The sequence below is a fragment of the Lonchura striata genome, chromosome 6 (genome assembly GCF_046129695.1).
Source record: "Lonchura striata isolate bLonStr1 chromosome 6, bLonStr1.mat, whole genome shotgun sequence".
Classification (NCBI taxonomy): Eukaryota; Metazoa; Chordata; class Aves; order Passeriformes; family Estrildidae; genus Lonchura; species Lonchura striata.
The window spans coordinates 55,401,733-55,427,012 of record NC_134608.1 but is presented as its reverse complement, the minus strand read 5'-3'; the positions used below and the strand labels follow the sequence as shown (position 1 = coordinate 55,427,012).

Genomic DNA, 25,280 nt, shown 5'->3' with positions numbered 1-25,280 from the left:
TTTAGCGTGATTGGAACAAGACTTTTGAAACAGAAAGAAGGCTTCAGTCCTTTCAGAAATTCAGATGGCTTCAGTCTATTTTCCACCCTCCAAGTATTATTATGGAAATGACTGCATCTTCCTTTGTTTCCATCTGTTATTTCTGTGGCAGTAAGTTCCCAAATATGCTGTAAAGGACTGTGGACTTGCTGTATTGGCTATTATCCACACATTGATCTGCTACTCATCCCCAAACTTATCTCTTCAACTATCTTTCTCTGAATATACAAGCCTCAGTTTCCAAGCCAAATTTCATTCAGTTATTTTATCACAAGTGCTAACCACTATTTTTGCTTGTTGGTTTTTCTGGGATGTTTCAGGCTTCCACAAAAGCCAGAGAACACCGCCACTGGGACCCTTACTGGCAAACTTTTGATCCATGCTATGTGTGGTACAAGAACAGTGCAAATCTCTCATCTTTGTCTTTGGTAGAATGCAAGGCAAGTACATAAAATACTTCCTTATTATAATGCTTAGTAGTAAGTGTTGCTATTAAGTCATCATCTAATTTCTGATTCTGTGAAAGAAGAATGTTTTGGGCAGAAATTTTCCAGGCCTAGGTTTGTTACAAAGTAAATTGTTTGCTGAATGAAAAGCTTTTAAGCAGACAGACAGCTGAAAGGCCTGAAATTCAACAGTTGCAGTTTACATGGAAATTGTCTTTATTGTGGAGTTGTCTATAGGTTTTTTGTTTTTGCCTTCATTTTAAGTTGTCTCCTTTGCTTTGCCACAGCCATCTTGTTTAGTCTTTGCCATTAGAAAACAATCAGAAAACCAGTGTTGCCAAGTACAAATGCATCTCATTTTTAAAGTTCAGCTGGGGTTTTTTTTCCTTATATGATGAATTTTACACAGAGGCTGCTGCATGATACCTTTTAAATATGGCCAACTCTGCCAAATCTAGCAAAAGGAGCATTTTGGCCAGACATTATTGTTGCTGCCATTGTGAGTTCCACCATTGCAAGACCTGGGCTAAAACAGAACAATTTTCTGCCTTCATATATAAGGGGCTGTCTGGCATAAAAGAGGAACCTTGCATTTGTCTAGGTGCACAGCAGAAAGAAGCAGGTGCACATACAACAATGCAGAATCTCTGTGTAGGAGCCACTTCTCTAGGATTTTCAATTGTCTAAAAAACCCTCCAAGCAGAGCTGCAAAATAGCTGCAAACTAGATTGTGATAAGGAGTAGCAGATTATCAGAGACCAAAAAGGAGAAGTCAACTCTGTGTGAAAAACTCAGCAGGGCTGAGCAGCCAAAGGAAGGTGGAGGTGAGTACAGATGTTGAGACCTGATCAAGAAGGTGTCATTGTCAGCTTGAAGGCCAAAGATTTGATAGGTGAAAATTAGTAACATTTTTAGTTATTCTAATTCCCTATCAAGACATGGTGCTGGAGCTTAGTCAAACAAGCTTAGTTGAAATAACTCCTGTCTTAAGCTATCCTATAAAACAGGCTTCTGGAAGGGCTTCTGAAGCTGATTAACTTTGTCTCCCACCTAGTTTGCTTTTCATTAATGTTCTGGTTTCACTCAGGGCTGGAAATGAGACTTGTCAGGAAGGCAATGGGAATCTTGTGGCGCACGAGGAAATGCAAGAGCTTGCCAATGGAAACCTTTGTCTAGTGAGATTTTGTTCAAAAAAGCGTGTCCATGCAAATCCAAGTGATGGGCTGGGCAAGTCGAATTCCTCATTCATTTTGTGACACACCGGTGAAGCTGTACATGGCAGGACAACCTGGTCATGACACAGGGTGAGATTGTAATCAGAGCATTGTCATGAGCAGGCTGGGAGACAAGCAGCGCTTCCAACCTTTGCATCCCTGGTTTGACAACCAACTGTGGAGCTTTTAGTTGGCAATGTGGATCAAAACATTGCAGATCATATTTTTAGCTCTGTGCATGTGCTTTCTGGGGAGCATCATTCTCTCTTCCTACCTCCCAAAGGCCACAGCAATATTTGTGTTGCCAATATTTTTTAAGCTGGCAAGATGTGGTTTTTCTTTATTGCCAAACTGGTGAAATTCCTTCCAAGGGAAAAGATATGGGGGGGGGGGGGGTATTTTTGTTTTCAAAGTTTCTGCTAGTATTATTTTTTCCTTCTCTATTGCACTCAAGGACAAAATGATTGGATTCAAACGAAAATGTTCTAAGAAGTCGGAGCCTTTTTTTTTTAGCATTTTTAAGTGAAAGTGCAATCCAGCTGTTGGCAAACCATAAGCTCATTGTTTTGGCAACTCTGTTTCATTTTTTTTTTTTTTTCTGTTATACTAACTTGTTTGCTCAGGTATTGGAATTCAGAGTTTTTCCTTCTTTTTAGAAATTCACACCCTTTCTGGCAAGGTTTGAGCTGTTTTTATTGCTTACAATTATACCTACAGGTAAAATAAATACTTTCCCACGAATACCCTGGAATCCGGTATGGTTGTAAGCTGATGTAGCTGGAAGAGCTGAGTTGTACAACGAGTATTTCTACTGCTCTTTCTTTTCCTTCTTAAAGACACAGGGCTTGAATCTGTTCTTGCTCTTGAGTTATTGAAGCAGTTCTTTGTAAAGTTGGCAGGGTCTCCTCCACACCAAGCTGGTGTGGATGGGAACAGATCCAAGTGACTTGGAGAGAATATACCTGTGAGGAAAACGTAAGGTGCCTTTGCAACATCAGTATTCCTGTGGCCTTCAGAGCACAACTGAACAGATCTCTATGCTGTGCACACAAAAAAAAAAAATGGTGTTGGGAGGACATTTAGATGTCACAAAGAAAAGCATGGAAAAGTTAGGAAATGCCCTAATTAAAGCTGCCTGTGTAATTCATTATGATTCATTTTTTAATTATCTGATCCCATACTATTTTTTCCGCAGATGCCTCTTACCTCTGTGCACAGGATGTTCAGAGGCCTCTTAATGAGCAGCTATTTGGCATGTTGTTTCATCTTCATTGTTCCATGTGTGGCCCAAGGCCTTATTTACTGCGTGCTATTAAATCCTGTTTTGAGGGCTAAATCCATAAAAAGGCTTTGGCCTGGTGACCCTGTGTGCTGACAGATCTGACTTCTCAGCCCCCTGCTGCCTGGTGTTAAGAGGTAGAGTTTATGGCCCAGGTGTGCTGTGGCAGTGTGGGGCCAGCTCTCCATCCTGAGCCATCCCTAGCTCAGGTGACTCCAGGAAGCACATCCCTTTCTGTGGCTGCAACCTGCTGCCACCCAGAATCCAAATACCATCTCCTTTCCCTGCAGAGTTTAACGGGAGTCTAGGGTTTGTGACTCATGCATCCTGTTTTCAGCAGTGCCACCTACGTGCTGGAAAAGCCCTGGAAAAGTATTTCACCAATATTGTGACCCAATTTTCCTCCCAATAGAAAGGGAATGACAGCATGGGCCAAACTGTCTCACAGAGGTGTTCTCTGGCTCCAGGGTTTACAAGTCCTTTGGAGTCTTAGTTATGGGAAAGACAATGTATTGCTTCTTCATCCAAAACTGAAGGTCAAAGTTATGGAAATATCCCCTTGACTCACTGCCTGAATTAGATTTACAGAACTCTTGGTGATCCATTTTTTAACACAAGAAAAATGGGCAACTTCCAGTGATCTTCAAACTGGGGTCTTCCAAACCACCCCAGAAATCCCACCTGAGTGATTTATGGAGAGATAGTGAAGCAGGCAGTTTTCTTCTCAACTCAGACTGTCAGGATTGTGTCTGTAGCAGAACACAATGAGCCAGAGATGGTTCTTTGACCAGGAGATCAAAGAGCATGGCATGACTCAGCCATGGGGCTGAGCTCACCCTCCTCCTCTCCCAAAGAGCCAAGACACCTTGGCCATGCTGCCTGGTGGAAACAATTGACCTTTTCTATTTCTCAGATCATGCTGAAGCAAATCTGAGAGAGGAGAAGCTGGCAAGAGCCAAGCCCACATTTGTGTGGGGCACCACACAATGGTGTGGGGCACCACTGACCAGGCTTGTGCTCTGGTCCACGTCATTTATCAATACAGACAGGGCCCGTGCATGGTGTTCAGGTTTCCCTGAGCACCTGTCACAGGGAATGTGGGGGAATCTTTAGGATCTGGTGCATTTAATTCTTCTACCTCTGGGTAGTTTAGAAGAGTCTGGATTACGTACATCCTGTGATTTAATGGCAGCTAACCCAGTAGTCTTTGGTGGAGTTGTGGGAATTTTCCAATTCTGATGTCTTATCCAGGAGAAATTTTGCAAGATTAAACTTCTATAGGTATATACTTCTCTTTCTGGTGTGCTGCTGGGCTTTATATTTCAGGGAGGGAGGGAGGGTCAGGAAGTAGGTACTTGAACTTGAATTTCTTACAGTTTAAGATAACACCCAGCCTTGGAATCACTTGCTGTATGGCTATTTTTCTTGTTTTATGATGTTGTTTGGAGGTAGATGTGACAGAGGTGGTAATTTTCTCTTTCTGGGAAAAAATGCATCAAGAGATTACTTGAGTTTTTCCTTATTGGCGTTTTGATGATGTTTTCAAGGGCGGAGGAACAATTTGCTGCTTATTTCTACCCCGAGGCCCTGCCAGTGGGACCTCATGTTCCTTTCCAGCCAAAAGCTGCATTGATTTTCTTTCATTTACATTTATCCTGAATTCAAAAGCATGTAAATGATACCTCAATTGTTCCTTCTGTGTTAACATACTGGAAATTTTCATTGCATTGACTGCCCATGCACTCACATAGCAAGTCAAATGGACCACAGTTAATATGTGTAATAAGAACAGAGCTATGAGGAGCAGGCTGCCTTGTCCAAAAGGAGCATACGTTTCTGGAAACAAAACTTTCTTTCACCACTGAGGGCCTGATTGCTCTTTAATTCAATCCTTGGTAGGCCAACACATGGGAAAACAAGCTATGGAGTAGGGAACAACGTGTATAACTGTAAATGCAGCAAGGCAATCTTGCATCTGGCATAATTGATCTATATAGGAGGGGAGATTTTATTTTTTAAATTCAGCAAAGAAAAACACTACCAAAAAATCTATCACAAACAAACGTACCAGAAAATGTGGCCCAGACCTGCATTCAGCTTGTTTCATTTCTCTCTGTAATCCCTAGTGCTTTGCCTCTGACACCTTCCTTGAGCCTGATCAGGAGCTGGATTTCAGTGTTGCTGGTGCTTCTCTTGCCCCTGTTGTGCAACTACTTGATGAATCTGATTTTGGGACCTACTTAGATGCTTGGTGTTAAAATACTTTCCTGATCTCTGTCCAAGCCCTTCTGAAGCTCTTTGATTTCTGTAAATGTGATGATTCAGCCTGGCTGGATCCTTCTTGAAGGCTATGACACAACTTGGGTTAGCTTCAGAATCAGCCCTGCTGGCAAAACAGACTTTCTTGTGAGATTTATGGAGCTTCCTGCTTCCTGCTTCTCGCTGGTCTGCGAGTGGAACAAGACTAGCCTTTCTCGGAGTATCTTGGCACTACTCCTTCTAGAGAGAACCCAGAACAGGACACTATGAGAAATACCAAACTTCCATACACTGAAAAAAAAAAAAAACCAAAACCAAATGCCTTTGCTTTTTGTTGGGTTTGGTGGACTTTTCTTGTCTTGTTAATATTTTTGGAAAGTGTATACAGCGAATACATGAAGTTATAACTCTGTGGATTAAATATAATTCAAGTTGACTTGAAAAAGTGATATTTTGGCCCTTTAAACTCTTAATCTCAACAATTATTTTGCTTTTCTTACTGTTTCATTTGCACTGTCACTGTCACTTTTTTTACCATTAAGTTAAAACCCCTAAAATAGGAAGTCTCTGTACATCTCTCTGAGACAGATGAACATTGAAGTGACCTGCTTAAGACTGCAAAAGGGGGAGAAAAAAGAGCAGGAAATCAAGAACTCCCAAAATCTTCTCTCAATTTGAAAAACCAGGATGAAAAATCTATTTAAAAAGTTTCCTTTATTATTGTCATCATTATCATTATTATCATTAATCTTCATGCAAAATACCTGCATGACTTTTCTCCCATGCAACATAAGTTTAATGGTTTTGAATATGGGCAACAAGAATTTTTACACCCGAACTGGAAGCTGGGATGATATAAATAGTTGCAAAATAATAAGACATTTAAAATATGCTTATTGTAGCTAATCTGAATTAGTTAAAAATTGAGTGTGCCACCCTCATATACATGTCATCAAAAAAGCTCAGTAACTAAACAGATTAATCAAAATCACCTAAGTCCCAAGTACTTATATTTAAAACCTGCTGACACTAAAAATACCCTCTTCATTCTTCACCTGCCAGAGCAGGCCATGTAAACAAACAGACCTTGTCTAATAATAGTTGCAGATGCTCAAAAAGTGTTTATATTTATTATCATAAGCCTCAAATTTCTGCTCACAAGCCATGTGTTTTCTTTCCTGATGCTTTGCTAAATATATAGATTTTTAATAAAATCTTTCTAAAGATTCTGTGACTCATGTAGAGCTTCAGCTCATTTTAATATAACCCAAACTCATTAATATAACCCTCCTCATTCTGTAAGATCTTTATAGCTACAGGTCCATGATTAATGAACCTTAATTCATTTAGTTCTCCTTCCTTTTGCTTCATGTATGTGTGTGTTTTTCCTTGCCAGCCAGACAAATGGTAGTAAACTGGGCCCTTGTTGTCCTACTGACAAGAATTCTCTTCCTTCTCTTTTCACCTTTGCATATAATTCTTTAATGGGTCAGTCTTCAAATGCAAATTTGTTAGTTACCTTTTTTTATTTTATAACTTTGCCTACCTTGGAAAGCCCTTAATCCATTTTTTGCCCTCCTCCAAATGAGTAGAGAAACTTACATGTGAAATGGGGCAAAAAAAAAAAAAAATCCTAAATCCCAAATGAGACGAAATATTCAATAAAAATTGAATGCAAGAACAAACACTTGTTTTTAATATATTTTTCCTTCAAAAATACCTAGATAGACAAATATTTGTCTGGAGGACCACTGCAGGCCAGCCCCTGGGTGGCTGGGGGCACCTTGCCTTGAGCCTGGAGTATCACAGTGTACCCAAGTCATGCAGTCATGGCAACAGTCCTTGATGTGCAGTTTCCTGCATTAATCATCTGTTTCCTGTAGCTCTTCTTTCCATTTAAATGCTTCAAGTACTTCTTTACCCACCCCAGTTACACTCAAGGTAATCCCAAAAGGAATAAATTTGCTCCAGATTACAGACATGATATTTGCTTAATGTTATGTTTGTGAGTGGACAACAAATGGATGCACTACAGAGAAACTGATATAAGTGGACTGCTTTGTGATTGTCATTAAAAAAGAAACAAAACATTTGCTTTATTAGTTTTAAATCTAATGCAATAGAATTGTGGTAAGGAGGTAGCAATTAGGAGACACTCTACCTGCATGCACATAAAAACCCATGTTTCTCTCTCTCAAAGTAATAGGAATGGGATCAAAGGCTGTTACAACTATTTGGATGTAACAATAACATTCAGCCCTGCTTTGTAACTGCTAATGGATTTCTTCTCCAGCATGCCTCAGAGAAAATTATTTTCCTTGCCTTAGTAAGATGAGAAGAGACTCAGAAAGGCTGGGAAAATGTTTGTCTTACCAAGATATAAATCAGTCAGATCAGCCTTCGAGCCACAGAGTTTAAGGCAGGTTTAAATTGTTGCTCATGAGATATGAGGTTTCACAGACAGTTATAGAGCTGCTCTGGAGGGTCTTCATCCTCTCTGGGTACAGAGTAGGGTGAGGAGGCTCCATAGCAGCTGTGTGGCAGCCAGAGGAGCCCTGAGCAAGGTTCCTGGTCCAAAGCAGGGCTTTCCAAACTGATGTGCATACCGCTGGTGGGACACTTCCAGATGGCAGAGGAAGGCAACTCCTCCATTCCTGTGTGAAGCTGCTTGTAAAGCTATGGGGTAAGTATTTCCACATAGATGCTGGAAGTGATTCCGTGCCTTTGTGCAGACTCAGTTCCTGCCTGTAGCCACTGACTGGCAGTGTGGAGGTGCCCACACAGTGAGGAGCTGTCTGCTGAGAAGGTCTGTGAGGAGAGACTACTTAGGGCAGTTTTCTGGACATCTCTTTGCAGATTCTTCATTAGTGTTGCACAGACTATTTGTTTTCTTTCATGATTTTAATTGTACCCATTTTCTGATCTTGCCCTAATTTGATGATAATTGATTATTGAAGTGGTGCTATTCTTTCAGCAGAGAAAGAGGTCACACGGTTCTAACCTTTGGGAACCACACAGACACTCAGATATTTCAAGGACAATATTTTTCAACAGTGATCTGCATTTCTATTACTGAAATGCATTTGTTTCTGTAGGGGTGTAGCAGCCTTGCTTAGCACGTGATGCTCAATGTACACATGAGGAAATGTAGAATATAATTAGGTGAAGATTATTTAGCTCTCAAAGAGGGTTACTTTACCAAAAATATCCCTGAACCTCTGGTGATCATCAGGATCTTTGTTTTATATCTTGTTGGTACATTGAACCTGAATGACACAGATCTCCCATACCACTGGCATTTGGCCAGGTCTGTGGAAAGTTACTGCTACTAAGTGTAGTAAAGAAAGTAACAATAATCATGTATTTTTTTTATGGAAGAGAGTTTGTAGTCATTAATTTCTATTAGTTCAACTCTGCCTTTCCATTAGGACACTAAATGACTTCTTTACATTTCTGATTTCTTTCTTCTACATTCATTTTAGGTTCTTTTATGGACATAACCTCTGTGTGTGTTTATCATTTCATATAATAGCACATTTCTGCCCAGAAGGCTTCTACCCACCAAAAACTACTTCCATACACTGAGGCTACAGAAATTCCATGTTCTGTCCCAACCTACACATTGATAGGTCTGATAAGTCTGAAGGATGTAGGATGCAGGAAGGAATGTTAACTCCAGTGCAACATCTAGGCAGCTGTTAGTGCCTGAGCTGACCACACAGAGAATTTCAGTTTCACATGGTACATTGTAAACAGAGCTCCTGTTGGGGCACTGTAGCCTGTGAAAACAATCTTCTTATCCTGCAGCTCCCAAGGCTATCTTGCTATTTATCTGGAATAACTGATAAATCAATTATGCATCAACATAACTCATAAGCAAGCTCTAATTTCTGGAAGTAGTCTGGGGCAAAGGCTTAAGTTTTTGGAGAAGTGCCTCTGTGTATAGTTGATACACCAAATTTGCTGCTCTTCTGACTCTCAAGGACACATACCTGGAGTCTGGGGACAGGTTTGATTTTGCATTAGTTTGTTTTTGGAGAGATTGCCCAGTCCAGCAGTCAGAGGTCAGGATGCGAAGCCAGGAGCCCGAGGCTTTTCCCTGCTCTGCAGCCTCCGAGTTTTGTCTCATGCCTCTTCCTCTCAGTATTGCTGTTGTTGATTTGGGGAGTGGTAGTCTTTACATTTCAGGCTGACCATTCAGAGTTCATATCAGTGTTCAGCAGTTAATGCTGTTTGAGTGTTTGGAAAATATGAAATCCCATTTTCTGAGAGGCACAGATTATAAAGCCAAGAGGAATGGTTGCTCATCAGACTGTGACCCATTTATTGGAGGTGAGTCTAAATCTAGACACTGGATCAAACATACCTGAACCTTGGGGAAGCTCAGTTCTAAATTCAGATCTGGGTGTGAGCTCATTCCCATCTCTGTAAACACTAGGCAGGAACACAAACAAATGGTTTTGGAGAAAATTATAAATAAATTTATATATGATAGTACATAGGTAAAGTTTGAATCCAGAGCTGAACCATGTTCCGAACTGTCCCAACCACTATAAATAGGTTTCCATAAGTCCAGAAATTAAATTGTTTTCTGGCAAAGCTTACACGTCAGCACAGAACATTGTCCTCTGCAAGGTTACAGTGGCAAGTTGTCAGAGAATTTGATCCTCAGGATGCTGGTAGAAACCTGGAAAATCTCCAAAATTTTTTGTGCTGGAGATTAGGATCTGGTTTACTGTGTCTCTCTCCTGCTGTCTTTTTGTATCTCCTGATTTTAGTAAACAAGAGGGGAAGGAGAGAAAAGGAAGGAATTCATCACAGGCTTTGAATGATGCAAACAGTTTAATTAGGAAGTAATGTTAAATACAGTTTCCCTTCCTTTGCTGTTTTCCAGGCAGGATGCATCCTTAGGAAACAATAATAGAACTGGGGATTACAAAGCCTTTGCAGGCATTGCAGCCAAGTGGCAACACAGGAAAGTGATCCGGGGGCAGGCACTTGTGTAACGTGAGCGGAAGTTATTCAACATTCCTTGAGGAAGCACAGCACCAGCACAGCTCAGTAACATGACAAATATCTCTGTCAAGCTGTAAAGGAAGATAATGCTGGTTGCCATTTTGTATTGTTTCTCTTTGTGAAGTTTTGCTGATTTTGCTCTCCCCAGCCTGGCTTTGAAATAACAGCACAACTAAAAATAACCTCACATTTGGGCCTTAAAATGTCCCCGTGACACAGGGTCAAACAATAATGGGCATTTCCTACTCTGTAACCTTTGTAGCAGGCAGAAGGAAAAGTGTTCAAAAGGGGCATTGCTACAGGGGTCAACCTGAAACATTTGACCCTAAACTGGTTTAGTTCCTAAATTCTTCATCCAGGAGAAGGTCTGTGGAAGCCTGTGAGACACCAGTTTTCTGTAAACTGAATTTCCCCCTGTGCTATTTATAACTGCCCTCATGTTTCACTGTGTAATATCAGTATTTGCAAATGCCTGTGCAATTAAACCCTCACCAGCTGTGCTCTGGGAGCCAGGTCCTGGAAAACAGAGCCCATGATGCAGAAAGGCCACCTCAGCCTGAAGAGTTTGGCCTGTAAATTGCTGATAACCACTGGAATGGCTGGGAGTCGGAATGCCTGTGGTCTGATCCACAGCCTGCTGGTGAGCTGGGTGGAGGTTAGAGGGACTCGCTGCACTTGTGAACCTCAGTTTACCACTAGGATACTGAAATGGTGGGAAACCTCTCTTGAATACACATTTCTCATGTTACACTGGGTCTCTTTGGAATTGAAAAGGCATTGAGAAGTCATTCTGTTCTTCTCTTTTGGGGGTATATGCCACATATATTTTTCATACACTGATCTCTTCTCAGAAATTAATCGCAGGAAGAATGCCCTCATCGGTACATTCAGTGTTCAATAGCACTGGCATTTTCAAGTGGTTCCTGTGCTTCCTCAATAGAACATTCCTCTTTTCCTGCTTCTGACTGTGGAAAAAGTGAATTCAAGGATGATATTATAAAATGCACCTAAAATATTGATCTTTGCCCCCTCCTCACTGTGCAGAGGTCTCTTGAAATGAAAACTATTATTTGCCCGTGCTCTCTCTTTAGTCTTTGAGTACTGAATTTCTTTGTTCCCTCAATAGTATGCACAAGCCTAACTCTCCAGTCTGCCCACAGCTACTGCCCTTGAGCCCTTCAGAGGCTCTTCCTACAACTTAGTCTTTTACTTTGGAGATCCTGCATGACTTGGAGATATTCTTTCCTCTTGACTTACCATAAAAGTGATTCTTCCCACTCATTCTCTTTTGTATTTTCTTGCTGCTTCATCTGGAATGCAAATATGTACCAGGAGCCCAAACCTTCTTTTGAATTCCCCAGTATCACACAAAGGGTGATCAGGGTTGGTTTTCAGTGGATAATGAAGTTTTTGACTACTGACTTTTTTGTAGAAAATGTTGTGAAATCTGCACAGCTTCATCTTTTACATGAAAAACTAAGAAATCAAAGAATGAAATTTTTCTAGACCAGAAGGAGAAAAAACCTAAACAAACCAGCAAACAAATCCTTGAGGCTTGGAGCTAATTTGTTTCTTCTCCAAACCGACATTTCTTCTCTTTGCTTTCAAGGATATGTTTTTTCTGTCTGTATTTCTACTTAGACTTTTACCTATGTGGGACATCTTTTGTTATGGCTTCAACATGTAGTTCAGGTCAAAAGAGAGTCACTGACCACTGCTGCATTTGTGCAGATTATTCTGTTTAACTTCTTGGCCAGTATGTGTGCCAGGATGTGAATTAATCCATGCTAAAGCACTTTGGGTTCCCTCAAGTGTAAAAGCATCCATGGAAATCCAAACTCTTCTGTTCCCTGGTGATCAACATTGAAAAATGCAAAGAGTCTAGTGGGATTTAAGTGATTTATGAAATACAAACCCCGATACCCTGTGGTGTGTATGGAACACATTGTCTCAGTCTTGGGAACACGAGGGATGCAGCTTTGCATGTTTTGGCAGGATGAGGGGAGAGGGATGGAGCTGATCCCCAGCTCACCTTCCAAACTGGGATCTGCTACCTCAGGGCAGGGCAGGGGAGGAATCACTGCAACAAGCAGCCCCATCCAACAACAGGGTGAGGACTAGGCTCCTGCAGGTGCAAGCTCTTGTTTCTAACTCTGTGTGGGGCACTATGATCTTGTTTTGCTGGAGACTCCAAAGACCCTAAAGTTAGCTCTGTACAAGGCTCCCAGAGTTTAAATAAATTCAAAATGACATGCCCTGCATCCTGAGGGGTCATACCATTATGCGTAGCATTTTGTGCAGAACATTCATTTCTGATGAGGGCTTTTATTGATGGCATCATTAGGATCTAAAGAGAGGGAAGATTGATTTGCTTTGACAGAGCATCAAATATTCCCGTTAGGGTATAAACACAATTTGCTAGTCATGCAGAGAATTGTAGAAAAATTAAAAATGAAATTATATGAAAAACATTTGTTTAAAAATCAGAAAAATTGCTTGGAGCCAGGTCTACTCAAGTTTAAGCTAAGTTTGTAGTTTGCAGCACAAAAGATTGAATTAAATTGTTGTGCTGGTTTCTTACTCATCTGGTAAAAAATAATTCTGATACAACCGAAAAAAGAAAATCTGAGTTTGTTTCAAAGTGTTTCCACCTCATGACAAATGAGTCCCTCATGTACTCCTAAATTTATGTTTGTATCATGACAGGATGAAGGCTTTAATATTTGTGTTGTGACAGTAGGCTTTTCATCCAATTAGTACTTTGAATTATTTGGTTCTCATACCAAACTGTACATCAGATAATCAGTTTTTCTACATCAGGATGTTTTTCCATAATTTCCAAGCAGTCTGGGAGTTGGATGAGGTGAAGTGAGGAGGATGTATATCTGAGATGAGAATATCAGGCAAAAAATGATGTACATTTGGTTTTATAAGCCAGATTTTCTCATCAGTGATATCTGCTTTTAAATCTGCAGGAAAGGTGAGTGCACAGTTTGATTAAATATGAGCTTGAAAATGGAATTTCTACTTTTGAAACTGGGTTTCCTGTAAAGATGTACAGCTTCATCCAGGCCTGTTGATTTTATTTCACAGATTTGCATTAGGCAATGACTCAAATGGTTCAGGAGACCTTGGGCCTGACACTGACCCTGCCCTGAATTATCTTTTCTGCCTTGCAGTGCCAGGATGGAGTCTCAAAGCCCTGTTGCTCTGCACAAGCTGATAAAAGCACCACAGATTTCATGGGTCAGATTTACCTCAGTAGAGCAGAGCAACTTCCAGGTTACTGTGACTAGATTTTGTCCTACATTTTAAAGGAACTAACTGAGCCAGGAGAGTTTTCCTTTCAGTCACACTGAACAAAAGCACCTGAGACATTCAAGTATGCAAGCCCTGGTTATTTTCTGTCAGGACTTGTTGCATTAACATTGAAGGACTATCCTTTAGCATCAGCTCCTGTTTTTCCCATATATGGAACAAGGAGAGCTCCCCATCTTTTGTAGTTCTGGATTTTGGGGGTTTATAAGTGATAAATTTCAAGCAAATAATGTGAATGAAAGATTTTACCCAGTGTGGAATATAATATTCCTCTTTAAAAAAAATAAAAGCACTATTTATTTAGACATGTCAAGGCAGTCATTTGGGTTATGAAAGAAATTGCTGTCTTCAAAACTGGATTAATGGCCCTTGGGGCTACAGAGAGAGGATGGTGGGGAGGCAACACGGTATATATACCAAGACTGAGAAAAATATACATTGAAGCTGTGCTGAAAATGCCTGAATTAATGTTTTCATTTGTTCTGCCAAGAGTCTTCTGGTATTTAATGAGAACACATAACCCACTCTGACTTGAATTGTCTGTGAGCTGAAGCCATGGCATTATTTTCACCACATCTCTTGTCCAGAGAGAGCTGCTTGTTGTTTTGGGATGGTGCTGATAAGCAAAATGAGTGCATTTAGCAGGTTTTACTCATGGTATTTTCTGGGGGGCTACCTTTTTGGGGAGGGGTCTTTTATTCATGGGGAAATCTTCCAGTCAAGTCCACCTGTTGACTCCAAGCTGTTCTCCCAGTCAGTCAAATCCTAGGAGATCCTGATTTGCTCTGCAGTGGCCTTGACACCTCTTGGGCCAGCATAAGTAGCACCAGTCAAAAGATCCTCAACACACTGCAGTATCAATGCCTTTGGGCAGATGGGATTCTGGGTTTGATTCCTTTTCACCATGGCAGTTTTTCCTCAAGTTTTTTTATTAAATAGCATGTATCTTATCTCCTTAATTTCCTGTGATACAGAAACATGGAAGAGTGTTCAGCATGAATCCTGTGCTTCATGAAAATGACCTGGCAATACTCCTTTGCCAGATCATTCTCACGCATTTCAAAACAAAACCGAGCATAAACTCTTACCAGTGAAACACTTAGACTGAGTTTATCCCTGGGGAGATGATGAGAAGCAAACAACGTGACAGTTGCTAATCACATTCTGTAATATATCACTGGAAGGCTCTGAGACACTGCAGCAAAGGGCACAGTATTCAGAAAGGAATAGGATGGCTTTGATCTGAGGTTAATTTTGGGTTATGCTGTGAAAAAAAACTCCAGCAAGCCCCAAACAAACCTTGCTCTGTTACAAAGATAGAAATTACTAAAGCATTCAAATTTAATTTTATGAACAGATAGCTCAGTAGATTCTAGGAACATGTAAAACCTGAGTAGCAGGGGTCCAAGCACATGAGTAATATGATTATGTGCAGGAGTTGAAAGCAAACTAGTAATTTGCAAATTCTCCAATAATTTATTACACATTAATTATTATTTATTTTGTATGCTAAACTAGATTTGTTATTAATTGTCCATCTTATTATTTATGAATTCATTTATTACTAATTCATTACTTCACCATTTGTAACCAGAACAACATTTCACGTGCAGTCAATGCACCAGAGCAAATGAAAACCTTCAGTGACAGAGTCTGAGAAGGACATAGGATGCTGTGAGAAAACACCTCTGGTTGTCTTATCTCACTTCCTTCTCAGAGCAGGTCCAGTCAGAAAAAGACGCCCAGGGACTTGTGGAGTTTTTAACCTCCCCAAGGATGGAGAGTTGCCAGTCTTTCTGGGCTCTGACCACCCTTATGGTGCAAAGTTATTTTCTTTTATCCTGTCTAAATGTCCCATTGATTGGTTCATTTGTTTAAAAGACACTAACTTTTCCAGTTTTTGCTAGTCTAACACAAATTTCTGCCTTCTCTTTTTTATAGCTCTACCACAAAGCACTTGGTGAATAATTATGAAGCTTATAGGAAAGCCAGGCTCTGGGAAATGACTGGTAAGTGCCACTTTTCAAGGCTGCATGATGCTCTGTAGCACATAGATTAGGATTCTCCCTCTAAATCATTTTTATTTGAATTGTTCTAACGTAAGTGCAGTTGTTATGTGGTGAAGGACTCCAATTAAGTGACAGATGCTTCACAAGCAATGTTATTCTAGCAAACTGGTGATTGGGCCAGCACATTCCAAAAACCAGTGCTGTTTTTAAGATCCTTAAAATACCAGGAACTGTATTTTTTTTAAAGGATATCTGGTATCCTTAAGATACCAGGAAGATACCTGGATCCTTAAGATACCAGGAACGCTCTTTGGGAATTTCAGGTTTACTGATAGCAAATATGACTCTTGATCTTCAGATCCATTTGTGGTCAGAGGTTTGGAAGGCTGAGTCCAGCAACACCTTTGGTAAATGTGCTGTACTCTGAAGGAGGTGGTGATACAAGATTCTGTATCAACTACGACTTTCGTCTTTTGTTTCTCTTACTCCTGGATGCTCAAAGGTGGAAAAACATGCAGAGATAAGAGGCTGTGGCAGGTGACCAGCAGCTCTCAGGAGAGAAGCCCTGGCCTGGCTCTCTGTGGTGGCAGATGGATGGCAGTGCAAAGCGGAAGGAAGAAACCCCATTTCTCACTGCTTTCATTGGATCTGCTTCCTTTTTCACATCTCCGTGTGTGGGGCAAGGGGGAGGGCAAGGAGGGGAGACAAGGGTGGGAGTTTCCTTCATGCTTCAGCAGCGGTGCTGAATGTGAGGGAAACAATAGCTGGTCTGAATCCAGGCATTCCCCTGGGCAGGGGCTGTTTGGGGAGTGAGTGTAGACCTGTGCTTCTCACAGGTACCACTGCCAGTGGCTGGAATAACTGTGGGGTATTTGGGAACCAAGAGAAAAACAGAGCTCTGTCCTAAATTTCATCTTCTGAGTTTTCATGGAAATAGATTTTTCTACCTCTGAATCATTTTCAAGACAAGGCTTAACACTCATCTGTCAGGATGGCATGTTCTTTTCTCAAATGATAGCTTTCAATTCATCTGAAGTACTGGAAGTGCATGTTGCACTCTCACGCACTCAAAAAACCTCCCCAGACCCTGAGTATTGTCACAGGAAGAGAAAGGTTCCTCTGCAGAGGAAATACATGCAGTCAGCTTGCTGGTAGTTGTACCACAAACCGCCTGAGCACCACACTGCCTTCTTTCCTCATCAGCTGTGATTAAGAGGCCTGAATTGCAGATAACTGCTTTGGAAAAATGCAGGGGAAGCATCTGCTCAGCACTGCAGACAAGTGCAACCAATGGTTCAGCACCAAAAATAATCCCTGCCACCTCTGCCTGACAGCAGGCAAGTTTTTGATCAGCTCTTCTCTTCTATTTCCCAATGCTTTCATTTCTCAGATAAACAATCTTGATTCCGAGGGAATCACTTGGGGAAAGATCATGCAAAACCAGCTTTTGTTTTGTAACATCTCAAAATAATTTGAAGTTATTGGAATTTACATTGGGTCTTTTCTGGCGGGGGAAAAGCTTTTTATAGTGAAAATGATTTTACAATATATGTGATTTTTCTCTGGCTCAGACTTGAACATAACAGTCTGAATATTGTCAAAACTGATTTGGACTGCCCAGGCAGCCTCTCACCAGCAGAATAGGCTCAGGTAGCTAATGATGAGCTGTGTCTTGGGATTCCAATAGTGTCTTCCTCCAAATAAGAGTAATATAAGTTTAGTCTTCTCATGGAGCCACAACCTTTGGTACCATCTGGCATTGTGATATACCAAAAATGAGACCTAAATTAACTTTATTTGAACCCTTACAGGTTTCATTTGGGTCAAGTTCAATGTCAAGTCAAGTTATTTAAGGCTTGATTGTTCCAGATTTGGACCAGAAACACAGGGTGGAAAGGAGCTGCACCCTGCTAGCAGGTGGCTGGTGAGGAGAGACATTTCCTTTCAGAGGTCCTGCCCTTGTAGAGACTGATTTACACCTCTGGCATCCCTTCACAGTCTCCTTGTGTCTTGGTCCAGCTCTGCTGACCAGCTCAGCTTCTCTGAGGAATAAGTTTCTGGAATGTTTGGAGGAGCAGTTCCTCTTCCACCTCAGCTGTAAAGCCCAACATTTTGTGCTAGGCCAATCTAGGAAGCCCAAAGGTAGGAAAGAAAGTGCTTTCTACTCTTCCCTCCCAACCTCTACCTATAGCATGATTCTGAATGAGTATGAGCATTACTGCCTTTGATTTCTATTGTTTTGGGTTTTTTTCCTTTAAAGAGAGCCTTTTTCTTTCTTTCCCTCTCTTCTCCCTTCTTGTTATTAAGGAAAAAGATGCAGGAGAAGGGACGTGGGTAGAAGAATGTGTGATGCAAAAATCCAATTTTAAGATAACTATCTTTTTTGGAGAGGCTTGTGAGAAAAAATTTTAAAAAAAACACATGCAAAACGAGGCCTTTGTTTCTCTTGGGGCTTTTTTTGCATGATTTGAGATTAATGTTTTGGCTCTGTTTGGATAGGATAGTCTGTGTCTGTGTGCATACACAGATCAGGGGAACACATTACGTAGCAGCACAGAGACCTTGCCCTGCCACAGTGCCTGCTTGCACAAGAAAGTGGATTCTTCAGCTCCTACATCACTCCCAGCTTAGTCAGACATATCCTGCAGACAGCAGACTGCCTAATGTGTTGCTGTTGTTTTGATTTCAAGGCTCTGAGGCCTGGCTCTCAGCAGCCTTGGACTGAAAAGGGACAAACAACAAACACAGATAACTCAGAGGATGAAGGAAATAAAGGACATATATGTATTTTTAAGGATATGGATGATGGGGGAGGAATTGCTGATATGGCTGTGAACTCTTGTGATATATTTAGAACCTTGGAGTAAAGCTCCAGTTCACTGAAGTCAGTAAAAATATTGCTGCTGAATTCACTGGAAACAATTCTTCTGTCCTCTGTCACAGGAAAGTATTAGTTGAAAATATACATCAACTGCACTTTCACATCTGTGTCCCCAGGGAATAAATGACACTGCACTTCCATAATGCTAACATACAAGCATATATCTTTCTAAAGATGCTCTCGTGAACCCTGAAAGCCCTGTCTTTTTTCTTCTTTTCTCAGCTTCCAGGTCAAGTCCTGGGTCAGGTCATAGGTGTTACCACTGGGGAGGAGGAAGGAAACGTGTCCTAATCACTCCAATCCAAGTCAGTTTTGTATAGGAATGGAGTGTTTTGGGATTCGGTTTTCTTTTGTTTTGTTTTGTTTTGTTTTGTTTTATTTTGATGGCTTGATGGGTTTTTTTTTTTTTTGCAATGAGCTGTGTTTTCTTTCTCTTTTAAAAACAAAGCAAAGCGCATGTGAATCACATACACAGCCACCTTCAGCTTTACTGAAGCTCTCTGCAGCAGAAGATGGTTGACTTGAATGAATTCTCTTTACATAGTTAAAAACCACTTTATTTTATTATTCATGACTTGTTTCTTCCCTCACTCATGTTTCTCAGTTTTCTCTCTGCTTCATAGACGGGTAGTCATGCCAGATTGAGATGAGGATGTTATTTCATCTTGTATTAGGAAGCCATGTTGGGGCAAAAAAGCATGTCAGAAGGACAGAGGGCATTTTCTCAGATTCCAGCTATGTTAACATCCAGTGCCTGTCTTGTAAGAAGATGTAGAGAGCTGGTTTTCATAAAGTAACCAAATTGTCACTTTGAGGCTGTCTGCGAGTTTTTTTGGTCTGCAAAATAAAGAAATAGAAAATAAACTGCATGGGAATTTTCAGTATCTCTAATATTTTCAGTTAAACTGTTGAGATGTGTAGAAGTACTCTCTGCATATATGAAAATCATAATGAGTCAGTGTCCTTCAAGATGCAGCACCCACATTGATTAGAAAGATCACAAAGCTGGCCTGATGAAAAGGTTATGTATTCAGTTGCACATGCAGTACAACTAGGTATTAAAAATCAGGCTCTGAAGTATTTGTTAAAAGCAGATCTAACTCCATTGATGTCAAATGCACTGATTTTCTTTGGACAGAGATCTATTGCTTTAAGTTTATATTCAATATAAACATCATATGCAATAATAAATCTTAGGAGCACATGCTCAGATTATTTGATTTATAATTTCATTTAGTGTAAAGGTATTCCATTTCATTCCATTCCTGTGTTTCTCATTCCTCTGTAACAACCTTGTAAAAGTGACAGGAAGGCTCAGATCTTTGCCCGGCAAACAATATCTATTATTTGCTACATGAAAGTGGTACACAACTCTCTTAAATGTTCCCTAGCAGACTCTTATGGCATTCCACAATGTGCTTGCACTTGAACCACCTCCATTCATATCAGAGCCTTTTTATCCCAGCACACATTGAGCAAGCTGCTCTGAAGCTTAATTCTCCTGACCCTTCAGTGCAGTCGGATATTGTCACCTAATCCCCTTTTTTTCCTTCTGTCCCATGTGTGGTTTTGACTTCTTTCTCTTCTCAATTCATTTTTCCTCTTCCCTTTTTCTTTCCTTCTTATTCTATAATCCTCTCTCCAGGCTGCACATTCCAGAATTCATCCTTGCATTAGGGCTGCAATACAATGCTCTCCCAGTGTTAAAGGATTAGACATTAAGGAGACTGTGGCAACTCCAGCCTTACTTGCTGCACAAGGGGAACATAAGGGGGTGGAGGAGCTCCCGCTGAAAAGGAAGGAGTCTGAGAAAGAAGGGGGGGAAATGGCATCTTAGCAAAACTAGAGTGGGTGACAAAGAGGTTTGTGTGATTAAAAGTGATGCTTTCTGCTCAGTTTAACACTCTGGGTTGTTTCTGGAAGACAGTAAACCAGTTGGAAAGCAAGGTGCTGCACATTACACAGGTGTTGGTACATTAAATGCAGGGTTTTTTTAGCAGCCATCTCTAAGAAATGTCCAGTTTGAAGTTTGTCACGTGGTGGCATGTCATTCCAATGCATGAGGTGACACCGCTGTCTGAAGTGCCAAGGTTAATCAATAGTGCATAGATTTTTTTTTTTCATAGATAATTGTGCCTCTGACTTACAGATTTCCAGAGTTCATTCTACTCCCAGAGGAGGAGTCTGGGGTCTTAACCTCCAAATATTTTCTGCAGATTGGTTTTCATTTGTTTTCATTTTTCTGAAGAGAATGGCATTTGTTAAATGTCTCTTCTACTTTCCTTATTGGATTGGAACCAAATTATTGAATCAGAAAAAAAAGCATAATACTTTTCAGTATACATAGGTTCATAACAGTGTAGAAAACCATATTTTGATTAAATTATGGTTAATTTCTTTATTTGTCACTACTTCACCCCTGCAAAATTCTGCAAAAGCAAATTTAAGGCTATAATCGTGCTTCATTAAAATCAATCAGTGATCTCCAGAAGCTATTAAAGGATTAAATTATTGAGATGGGGTCATTCCTGAAACACGCAGACCTACTAGTGGAGCAGTAATTGTCTATTAGAATCTGTAGCATGACTCACAAAACCCTATAGAGGGCTTCTTGTTTTCCACCCAGGTTGTTTTGGTATTTTGGCTGATGGGGTGGGAAAACGAGTGTGAAGAAGCAAAGTTTTGCATTTTGCATGGGAGCTCGTGGTCATCCTAATCTATTACGGAAGTGAGGCCTGCAGCCATGGACCAGCTGCTGAAAAAGTTTTGACACCCAGACTCATGAGTCTCACCCTTGTGGCTGACAGTTTCATTGTTCCCAAGGAACGTAAGTGTCATGGGAGGTCATGGTTGCATTATTATTATTCAGCTACATTTGAATAAATGTACTTGGCTCTGTAAAGAATGCTACAGGCCTACTTACCCCGATGTTCCCCACAGGCATGTGGTGAGGCTTAAAGATTGTAAAGTGCTTTGAGTTCCTTGGAAAAAAAAAAAAAAAAAGCACTACATGAATGCAACAGATTCCCATTTGTTCATACAGCATCTGGTCCCACATCAGTGATGTTATGATATACGGGATCAGACCCGGAGTGCTGTACATGTGTTGGATTATTCACAAACATAAACGGAGATATGGCCCCAACCCCAAAGTCTCTGCAGTGTAAAGACCTGACCTGGCAGCCTACCAAACACACCTTCTGCAAGGCACTGAGTGTGCTTTTTAGCACCAAGCAATTAAGGGTGAGAATTGAGACTTGGAGCAGACAGGGAAAAATGGCACAGGCTGAGCACTGGGAAGATCAGCAAAATCCGTGCCGTAGGAAGAAAGTTGCAAATCTTGAAATGAAGGGTTGTTTTGGGTGCAGCAGTGATGTTTTACACTGTACTTTGATGCTTTATGTTTTCTTGTAGAAATATGTTGTGAGATTTTGATGAGAATGGAAGAACTGGAGCAGTAGTAGTGAGACAGCATCATTTTAATAATGAGAAAATACTTGATTAAGTGAATAATTTTATTGGCTAGAGTCTCACCCTGTTTTGCCTGGCCCATATCAAGGAAGTTTTGTGCTTTCTGGTGTTTTCTTCAACCTGCAGATTTTTGAGATAAATTTTTTTTTTTTTTTTTTTTTCAGAAAGGAAGTAAACTTTGGAACAAGACAGACATTCATGCCAGTTGCACATGGATATTCTTCTGTCAGCAGGATGCAGTTTTCTGCCTACCTGCCTTAAGGCCAGGCTGTAATATTCTCCCTCCATCACTTAAACTCTGCAGTGTTTTTCAATCTTCCATCTCCAAAGAGCCCCATGAACTGGAAAATGGAAAACGAGTAAAATCTGGAATTGGTACTAAGATAGCACGTGCAATTGCTCCACACAACGAGAGTCAAGGCTTCTGTTTTGCATGTAAATCTTGTACTCTTCATGGTTAATAAGAGAAATTCTATGATGATAGTGTTCACAAAAGCTACAAGAGCACAGACACTGTGTAACAGCCCAAAGGAAAATACTTAGTGTGACACTGTAATTTTCCCCACCTGTTGCACAAACTGTCAAAAGGAAACACATCCCTTATTTCACTCTGAATAAGATGTGGTATGTTTGTGGTTTGGGAAACGATAGCTTGATTCTCTGTCAGTTGAAACAGCTGGCTGGCCATGAACCAGAGCTGTGGCTGAGACATCCACGTACCTGCCTTGGCTTTCAGGCTCAGGCAGGGAAGGCTTTGCTCTCTGCACTTGGATATTTAGCATCTGACAGGCCAGGACATTTGTTTGAACCCATGGTAACTTTGAAATGGCAAATGTGAAGAAAGGATGTGGCTGATGAGAATTCAGAGATAAAGAATAGAGGAATGAACAGGTTGATGTTTTCTAAGAAACACATGTTTATTCAGAAATTACTCACAGGTGCTGTTCCAAACTATTATTGAAGAATTCAATAAACTTAGTTTATGTAAATTAATTTTTTTTTTGGTGCAAGAATCTGCTGACCTGACTCATCTCCCATTTCTTCTCACTGCTGGGAGCCCTCTGTCAACCACACAAAATTCTTTCACATCCTCCCATTTGCCTTCCCTACCCAACTCTTTCATCTCTTCATTCTCCTTTACCTACTTTCTATCTGAGATCTGCTCCTGTGAAAATAATCCCAACTTTGCAGACATGAGTGACATTGGGTTAAACTGCTGGGGCAGTTTGTCTCAGGAAAAAACAACCTACTGATGGTGGAGGGAAGCATGTTCAGGCCAAAATCCTACCTGGCAGAAGCTGATGGTGGTGGAGAAAGTGCATTCCTGTTTTCCAAGGCTAAAGCCCTCTTGGGAATTAATCATGCTACCTGATGGAATTTGACAAAGTTGCTTGTTTTGTACATTTGGAAAATCAAAATTGTATGGCCTTGTGAAAAAAAAAAAGTGGAAGGTGAATGATTGGGCAAGAAAGGCTATATTCTGATTTAGTTTGAATCTTCTACATACAGGTTTCCAATTTTCCTAGTTTTCCCAAGCTGTTAAAATATTAGGGGGAAAAAATTAAGTTAGGAAAAGAAGGAAGTGTCTGAAGCCTTTGCTTTGCTCAGGACCTAACCATTCTTGAAAGAACTATTCCTACATGAAAAAAATCAACAAGCATTTAGGCCCCATTCCAGTTAAGACTTTTTTTTTTTTTTTTTTTGGTGCTATCTTCCCAAAACAAGAAAAAGAAGGAAAATAAGAACAACTAGGTGAAGAACTACTTCCATATGATAATAAACTGACTCAAAAAAGTTGAGAACAAGCTGGATCAACTCTCTAACAGATGCAAGTCTTTACTGTTTTACTCTTAAGAGACACTAGTAAATCATTTGGCATTATTAAAGATACCAACCACAAAAAGGGTCTGTAAAAATACATGTTTCCAACTTTTCATCATCTGGGATTCTGTAGTTGTTAGTGGTCTGTGAGTCACTGCTGATATTTAAATGCTATATATCCATTTGGATAGGTGCATAGCAGCAACCTCCAGGAATGAAATAATTGCCACCCATGTGAAAAAAATGGTGGTTTCCTGTGCTGACATACGTAATAGAAACATCTTTTTTACTTGAAGCAGATCTTTTAGGCTGTAATCATAGATACAAAGCGCAGTAGAAGTATCAGATCTGCCTCACCACTGCATTAGCCTGGCTCTATTCAAGTGCAACTCAGCTGAAAAAAAATGCAGTTACACCAGCATAAAATGGAATATTTTGCCCACCAAGACAGCTCTGCATTGCCTCGTGCCCTGCTTAGTCATTTGCAGCACACCAGGGAGATGCACAGAGCTTTGTGTCTGGTTTTGATTGTGGGATTTCAGTAGATGTTTGTGGTACTTTAAAAGGCTCCTCAGTGTGGTCAGCAGCAGAGAATTCATCTCACCATCTCTGTCGGATGCTGGAGCTGCTGGAGGGTAATGTGTTGTCTAAAAGTGGTATTTATTAATGGAGATGGACTAGGATTTCTCAGAGAAGTCCAGGTACTTTCCAACATGTCGTTCCTGGTCAGCATCTGGAATTCAGGATTGAGACAGGTCTAAAGGCAGCTGTGAAAAAAAACATGAACAAGGCATTAGAAAACATGATGATATACTTTCTTGTTTTGTGACTTTTGGAAGCAGAAGTTAACAGGCAAGAGACATAATTTTATATAATAATTCTAGTTCAAGTTCTGATGAGTAACATTTTACATGCTTTTGACAAGCAGAAGAGGAGTAGGTTCCCACAAAACTTTGTGTCTCCCTCTGTCTTTTCTTTACATGTGGGTGCCATCTGTATTTGCTCCCAAGCAAATGTGCAGAATGGCAGTTCAGTGGCTTCCTACAAATGTCCAAAGTTCTCAAGAAAATTCTCGAACCTCAAAAAAAAAAAAAAAAAAGGGAAAAAAAGGAAAAAATAATGGACAGCTGAAAAACAAATTAGATGTCTAGAAAGCCATAAGTTGATTCAACATTTCCTATTTATGCACACAAAAATGACAGCTTAATACATTTTTTCCCTAAAGAGGCAAGGATTTAGTACGCAGTATCCCCCTAACCACTCAGCACTCTCTAAGCATAAACTCAGCAAAGCTTATATAAACTAACTACAGAACCTCACAGCTGCTACAAAATTCTGTGGGACAAACTCATTTGGTTTAAGTGGGACCAAAAACATGAAGGTCAAAACGGGCTCAGTCTGACCCTTCCTTTTCCCAGATAATGTATGTGGCCTTTATCTTTGCCTGATGCACTCGCAGTCTTCAGAATGGAAGTGCACCACATCCCTACCAAGTTAAGTAGTTTATAAACAGTGAAACATACCATT

General features: G+C 40.5%; 1 long non-coding RNA gene across 1 annotated transcript in view; it reads left to right on the top strand.

Annotated features, from left to right (window-relative positions):
* Nucleotides 1-22,925, top strand: part of LOC110469629 (uncharacterized) — a 64,970-nt gene extending 42,045 nt beyond the window's left edge. Inside the window, exons 2-4 of the long non-coding RNA XR_013340206.1 lie at nucleotides 360-479; nucleotides 15,513-15,580; nucleotides 22,097-22,925. This is a non-coding gene — a long non-coding RNA (uncharacterized LOC110469629). The remainder of the gene's footprint in view (nucleotides 1-359; nucleotides 480-15,512; nucleotides 15,581-22,096) is intronic.
* The last annotated feature ends 2,355 nt before the right edge of the window (nucleotides 22,926-25,280 follow it).